The sequence below is a fragment of the Aotus nancymaae genome, unplaced genomic scaffold (assembly GCF_030222135.1).
Source record: "Aotus nancymaae isolate 86718 unplaced genomic scaffold, 86718_ANA_hifiasm-v0.15.2.pri h1tg000122l, whole genome shotgun sequence".
Taxonomy (NCBI): Eukaryota; Metazoa; Chordata; class Mammalia; order Primates; family Aotidae; genus Aotus; species Aotus nancymaae.
The window spans coordinates 1230611-1237785 of record NW_026988537.1 but is presented as its reverse complement, the minus strand read 5'-3'; the positions used below and the strand labels follow the sequence as shown (position 1 = coordinate 1237785).

Below are 7175 nucleotides of genomic sequence, written 5' to 3'. Positions count from 1 at the left end.
AGACCTTGACAATTTTTGAACAGACTTCCCAGTTACCAACCTTGACCCGCTGGCCGGAATTTCAGAAGTGTCTCTCCCTCTGAACTATGTGATTCTGTGTCAACTTGATTCTATCCAGTTGCTGCCTAATTCAACACTGACAACTGCTTTCACGAACTGCAGCCTGATACCTGGAAATATTTTGAAACTGTTGGCCTGTCAGCATCACCAGGCTCCAGTCCATCCCAGCGGATGTGTTCAACACTGGTTCTCTTCTCTTCTCTGGTATTAGCAGGCCATACTCGGCCCACTCTGAGACGTCAGATATGTGATTCTGTATTGTATAATTCTACAGCATCAAGAGATAGATTATGCTCATCAAAGTGTTGCATAAGACAGAGACATGGGTGACATAGTTCCAAAGGATCTCTATCAATGTAACAATGGTCAAAAGTTTTACAAGCGTTGGTGCCTTAAAGGGACTAGTTTTGTTTACTAAGAAGATTAATTTGTGTGGAAAAGCCCATTTCCCTATAACTCAAAAATAAATTTTCACCTAAAGTTTTTTGGGAAGGTTTGTTGAAGATGCTGGCTCTCCATCAAGTTGTTCAATAAGGAGAGTAATCAGGCTGGGTGTGGGGGCTCACGCCTGTAACTCCTGCACTTTGGGAGGCAGAGGAGAGCAGATCACCTGAGGTCAGGAGTTTGAGACCAGTCTGGCCAACATAGTGAAACCTTGTCCCTACTAAAAATACAAAAAAGTTAGCAGGGCTTGGTAGTGGATGCCTGTAATTCCAGCTACTCAGTAGGCTGAGATGTGAGAATTGCTTGAACCCAAGAGGCAGAGGTTGCAGTGACCTGAGATTGTGCCACTGCACTCCAGCCTGGGCAACAGAGGAAGACTGTCTCAAAAAAAAAAAAAAAAAAAAGTAATCCTACACAGCCTTATAGCATGGCATTTAGACATTTTTTCAGACCTTCTACATAAGTCCAGTGCCTACTCTGTGCTAAGCACAAAGTGCTGAACACTTTTTAACACATAAACCCATTTAATCCTCTTGCTGAAGATGAAACTGAGGCATAAAGATTTTAAATAGCTGGCCCAAGGTCATATAGCTAAAAAGTGGCAGAACTAAACAAAGAGACTCTGTTTTCAGTGGTTCTTGTAGAGCTCCTAACCACTCTAATGGAAAAAAGAAATATTGGAAAAAAAAAAAAAGAAAAAAAGAAAAAAACTGGCTGGGCGTAATGGCTCACATCTGTAATCCCAGCACTTTGGGAGGCCAAGGCAGGTGGGTCACAAGGTCAGGAGATCGAGATCATCCTGGCCAACATGGTGGAACCCCATCTCTCCTAAAAATACAAAAATTAGCTGGGCGTAGTGGCGCACACCTGTAATCCCACCTATTCAGGAGGCTGAGGCAGGAAAATCACTTGAACCCAGGAGGTGGAGGTTACAGCGAGCCAGGACTGTGCTACTGCACTCCAGCCTGGTGACAGAGCAAGACTCTGTCTCAAAAAAAAAAAGAAAAGAAAAGAAAGGAAAAAACTCAGGAAAAGATGAAGAATATACTCCACCAGATGTTTGAAACCCTTATTACATTTTCTGAATTTGTTGGTTCTAACTGGATTTTATGGGGGGTAATCAGCAAGGAAACATCTGGATTCTCTAAAATCTTTACTGTCACCTGAGAGAATCGAATGTTTCCTGGACTTGGATGGTTATGCTTGTGCTCAAGACAATTGGGAAGTGTGTAGGGTTAGTCATCAGAAGGAAGAAAACACTCAAATCACCCAGTGAACAGTGGTCCGGTAGTGCCATCAGGTCATCCCTTGCCGCGTTTGTTTCTATGTGATTTTCCTTTTCTGTAGAGAACATGGCATATCCTTATATACAAAATTAAGAGAGCAGGGAAACCCTATTGTGAAATACTATTTTAATATTATGACATTGTCATGCTCGCTTTGACGGCTCATATAGTAAAATTGGAACCATATAGAGAAGAGTATCATGGCTTCTGCACAAGCATGACATGCAAATTTGTGAGGCATTCCATATTTTTTAAATCTGTATATTATGACATTGACAGTTTATACAAAATCCCAGAGACTATTGCCAGAGACTGAAGATGTCATCAGGTGGTCTCAGGACAAGTTCACATCCTCCTGAAGTCTATAACCCACCACAATAAGTGACTCTTTCAGTGACTTCCATGTGGCAGGTCTCCTATGATGTTCACTTCTGACATTCTTGCCATAGTCACTGTGAATTCTCAATATAAGTCTTCTAGTGCAACATTGTGATTAGGAGGAATTTCAAGTTCCAGAATTACAGTGTTATGCCTTAAGTCAGACAAAAATCTTAGCACCAAATTATTATAGGTGTTTCATTTTCTTGAAGAACTATTCCAAGAAACCCCAGCACTTCTTCTGGGAATGTACTGATAAAAATAAAGAACAAAATAAAAATTGTCATTCATGACTTTCAGGTTTTGAATGCTGCTTTCAAGGTAAAATCGTTTTTAAAACCTATTTTATTTTTATACTTCTTATCTTCTTGGAAGCTTCATTTATTCATTCATTCTTTTATTCTCTTAAGAAATGTTTATGAATTACCTTCTCTATGCCAGGTGTTAAGGAAATAACAATAAATTATAATTTCCCTTAAAATTCTTATCATTCTTCCTTTTTAAAGCATTGAATTAGGGACCCATTGTATTTTTAAATTCAAATGTCCAATGTGCCTTTTCACAGAAGATAAAAAAGAGCTCTGTCTCTCATTTCAGTCTACGATCTCATGATTAAATCACAATAGACTTCATTTTTCATGGGGTGCAAATTCAGTCACCACCTTGCCTTACCAATACTCTGCACCAACTAGTGGCATGAGAAGGTGAATATGGACTACAGAGTATCTGGAAAAAAACACTTGTCCTGAGGAATTTCAGGTAAAACATGGGTTCTTTCTGATGGAATCATGAATCCAGAGCCTAATCTTCCTCTGTTCCTTTCCCTTGCTCCTTTCTTGCTTCCCATTCTGAAGCTTCAAAGAAGCTCCTGTTTAAGTGTATTTCCCAAGTCACTGCTCTGATTTTAACTCAGAGGTCACTAGGTCAAATGCCTACAGGGACCAGATGGGAAAGATAAATAAATGCTGGGGGCTGAAGCAAGAAAGCTAGGAAGTGAGAGGGACTACAGCAGACCGCAGGACAAGTGCCACAGAGAGGTCACACCAGCCTGTGTGTGAGAGGTTTGGTTAGCTGATCTGATTTTTAAAACAGCCAGAATCTAGATGTTTATGTAAAATGTCCCAATTTGTAAATATTGGAAGAAACAAAACACAATCTGCCAAGGGCTGCCATTAACAACCTGTGTTCTCATTGGTATTGAATTCAAAGCACTGAAAACACCACAGGTCTCTGAAATGTCCTTGAAGAACTGGACATAGATCATAGTTGAGTTCTATGATCTAACCTTACAGTCAAGGCAAAAGAGAAGGCAAAGATTCTTATCAGGAGTGTGATTTGATGTTGGTTGAATTAGCACATTTTCATTAGTCTAATTAGTAGGCTTCCATTCTGCAGTTGAAAAAAAGATGTAATAAAGTAACTTTTTTTTAGCTAAGAAAGGGGGAATGATATAAATATATATTCAATTTTTAAAATACACATTCAATTTTGCTTTTATTTATATAAAGAAAAAATATTGGCACTAGAAGGATAAATTTAAAATTAATAAAAGTGATTACCTATGGAGGTAGTACAAGAGAGAATAAAATTTCTCAATGAATATTTTTAATTTAGTTTTTATTTTTGAACCAGATAAACATATTACATATTCAAAAATTAAAATTCAAAAAAAAAAATCACAGTGAACTATGATCTTGCCACTGCACTCCAGCCTAGGTGATAGATCAAGACTAAATAAATAAATTAGAAAGCATAAAAATATAGAACTATAACATTGTATGAGGGAAGCAGAATTTAAAAAGTTCAAGAAGAAAAGGGAACAATGTTATATTTCTGATAGCTAACTAAACAACCTTGTAACTTACTCTTTAAAGGATACTCTTTAAATGGTATCAAGGTGCATGATATTTATATTGTATACACTTACGAGTTGTGTGACAGGGTTTTTTATTAATTTCTTTTTTTTTTTTTAGACAGAGTCTCGCTCTGTTGACAGGCTGGAGTGCAATGGTGCAGTCTCAGCTCACTGCAGTCTCTGCCTCCCAGGTTCAAGCAATTCTCTGCCTCAGCCTCCTGAGTAGCTGGGATTACAGTCACCCGCCACCACACCCAGCTAATTTTTATATTTTTTAGACACAGGGTTTCACCATGTTGTCCAGGCTGGTCTTGAACTCCTGACCTCGTGATCCACCCACCTTGACCTCACAAAGTGCTGGGATCATAGGTGTGAGCCACTGTGCCTGGCCACAGTTTTATTTTTAAATGCCAATATTTACAACACAAAACTGAAATTTACTTCCTTTACAATTGTTTAATTTTATGATAAAAATTTTGGATGTTGCTATAAAACATCAGAGAATTCATATCTTTTTCAAAATTCTTTTGAGAATGTATAAACAAGAAAGTTCAAAGACCATTGATCTTGATTTTCCTGTATTGGAACCCACTGGAGTCATTTCTTTGTCTCCATCATGTGTAATGTAACTTCTGGAAGGCCAAAGTTACACTATACATGATGACTAAGAGGTCGCAAATTAGCACCTCTGAACACAACCAGATGAATTAGTTTTGGATTAGCGAGCTTTTACTTAGAAAAACTGCAATCTTTAAGTTCCATAAGAACAGGTGCCAGAACAGGTACATTTGGATGTTTGTAAAGTAGGTCCGGTGTGTGACATGAGGGATGGCCGGGCCTCTGCAGCGAGCGTTCAGGAGAACATCAGACCAGAGGCAGAAGGGATCTTGCCCAAATTTGCCAAGGCCAACCTGCTTGGATCCATCTTGGGACTCATCCAAGTGGGTTTATAGCCAAACTGCAAGTCCAGTGGTACAAGGGCCCACCTGGATGCAAGGTTCTCAGCATGGGCCCCTGCAGGGCCAGGGTCTTGGGGCATGTGAAGGAAGACAAGGGAAGCAACTCAAGTTTGAAATGAAAATCTTGTAAACTAATTTTCGCCATTCAAATGAAACATGAATTTCATTTAGTCTTGGGTGACTCTAAATGGAAGCCTGAATCACCATTTCTTCTCATTTGGTTCAAATTTTGTCCTTGTTATCCTTGTTTATATCCTTTACCATGAGAAACCCCAGACCACCAGGCCCCTCTCACCTCCCACCTGACCCTCTCAAAGCTCTTCACATCTCCTATTCTGAACTCTTCTCAAGACTCCCCAGTGTCTGAGGCTTTTCCACTGTGCCCTCTATCATCAGCAAATTCCTCTACATCCTCAACTGCTTCTCTGAATATCTCCTTCAGCTTCTTGTCCTAATGCCAACCTGACTCATCCCTGTGGACGCTGTCGTCCCTGCAGCCTTCCCGGTGCCCTCATACCGCTGGACTGGGAGGTAGGAGAGGGCTCTTCTTGCTTCTTTCAAGCTCTTCTTCCTCCCACTTCTCTAATTCCTCCCCTTGCCTGTTATCTTTTTTAAAAATCGTCTCCTCTGATATTGTCACTCACCTTCGTCATTCCTCACCTACTCACTCACAGATTACTGTCTTATTTATCAAGGACTTTAGCTTTTGCTACTGGCATCTTCCCCAGCACCTCCCCTCTTCTAAGTCTTACTGTTTTTAATGCACAAGCATATAATCTGTATGAAAGTCTGTCCTTGACTCTCTTCCAACGATCCTGCCTCCACATCCCTTAGCCATTCACTGCCATGGTCACATCCCACCCTAGGTTTCATCGGTCCTCCATAGTATCAATTTCATGGATCCCACTCAAATTACCACACTGTTATGGTCATCCTGCAGAAGCCGGATGGGCTCCTCCACCTAAAATTTCATTTGGATGTTGAGACTGATGATGCCACACATGCACCAAGATGGTGTGAAGAGGTTTGTTAACATACTGCAGCTTTCTAGGGAGAGAAGGGGAGGCTCCCAGACCGGTTAAAAAATGGCTTATGAGAGCAAAGAAAGGAGACTATCTTAGGATTTCATGGTGGTTAAGGGGTAGGACTGCGGTGAGGGTTCTCTCACACGGGCTGGGTCTTGCATGGTTTGAACTTCCTGCTGGCATCAAAGGCATCTAGGCTTTCTTATGTTTGCACAGGGGAAAGAGGAATGGTAGGGCTTCAAAGTTGTCAGCACATATAAAAAATGGAGTCAGACTTACAAAATATCTATATATTTAGAGATGGTGTCTCACTCTGTTGCCCACGTTAGAGTATATGGCACCATCATGGCTTGCTACAACCTCCTGCCTCAGCCTCCAGAGTAACTGGGACTATAGGTGCACACCACCATGCTCAGCTAATTTTTAAATTTTTTGTAGAGATGGGGTCTTGTTATATTCCTAAGGCTGGTCTTGCACTCCCGTCCTCAAATGATCCTCCTGTCTGAGCCTCCCAAAGTGCTGGCTTTACAGACATGAGACGCTATGCCCAGCCTCAGACTATTATATACCTCCTATCTTTCCAGATCATTCTCTCTTTTCCCTAGACTCCTACAATCCCTCAACCCCAGAAGGACTTGCCATTCATTGATCCTACCACCTTTTACCTGTCTTTACCTCTCCATAGCCACTCTTCCCCGGTCACTCGTCTTAAATTCCACGGTGAATCGTAATCTCACCCTTGCTTATATCCTCAACTTCCTTGCTCTCTTCTCCTTGCTCTTATTCCTTTGGTAAAATATGATTAAGCAGAATTCTCAGCCTACTCTGGACCTGCTTCCCAGGAGCTAATTATTGCTGGAGAAAGAAGCACAATCATACTAACTTGTCTCACTTAAATTCATGACCAGAAACTGAAGTGGGCCCTGCATGACACTCAACAAGCACACAAATTTTTTCTAGTCCACTGTCTTCTCATTCTCCTAGATGACATTTCACACCTTCTCTCCCCTTCTCACATAATCTTTCCCACCTCCTCCCAGCTGATAGCATTATTTTCTACATCTCTAAGAAAATTGAAGCAATCAGAAGAGAACTTCCAAAGATTCCTATTACCCTGCCTATCCACTTGCCTGCCTGTTTCCACAGATGGACAGTTTGTACTCCTGTC

General features: G+C 40.8%; 1 non-coding gene across 1 annotated transcript; it reads left to right on the top strand.

Annotated features, from left to right (window-relative positions):
* The first annotated feature begins 1937 nt into the window (after positions 1 to 1937).
* On the top strand, positions 1938 to 2042 carry LOC135272674 (U6 spliceosomal RNA). Its single transcript, XR_010340674.1, has one exon. It is a non-coding gene; the product is annotated as a U6 spliceosomal RNA (small nuclear RNA).
* The last annotated feature ends 5133 nt before the right edge of the window (positions 2043 to 7175 follow it).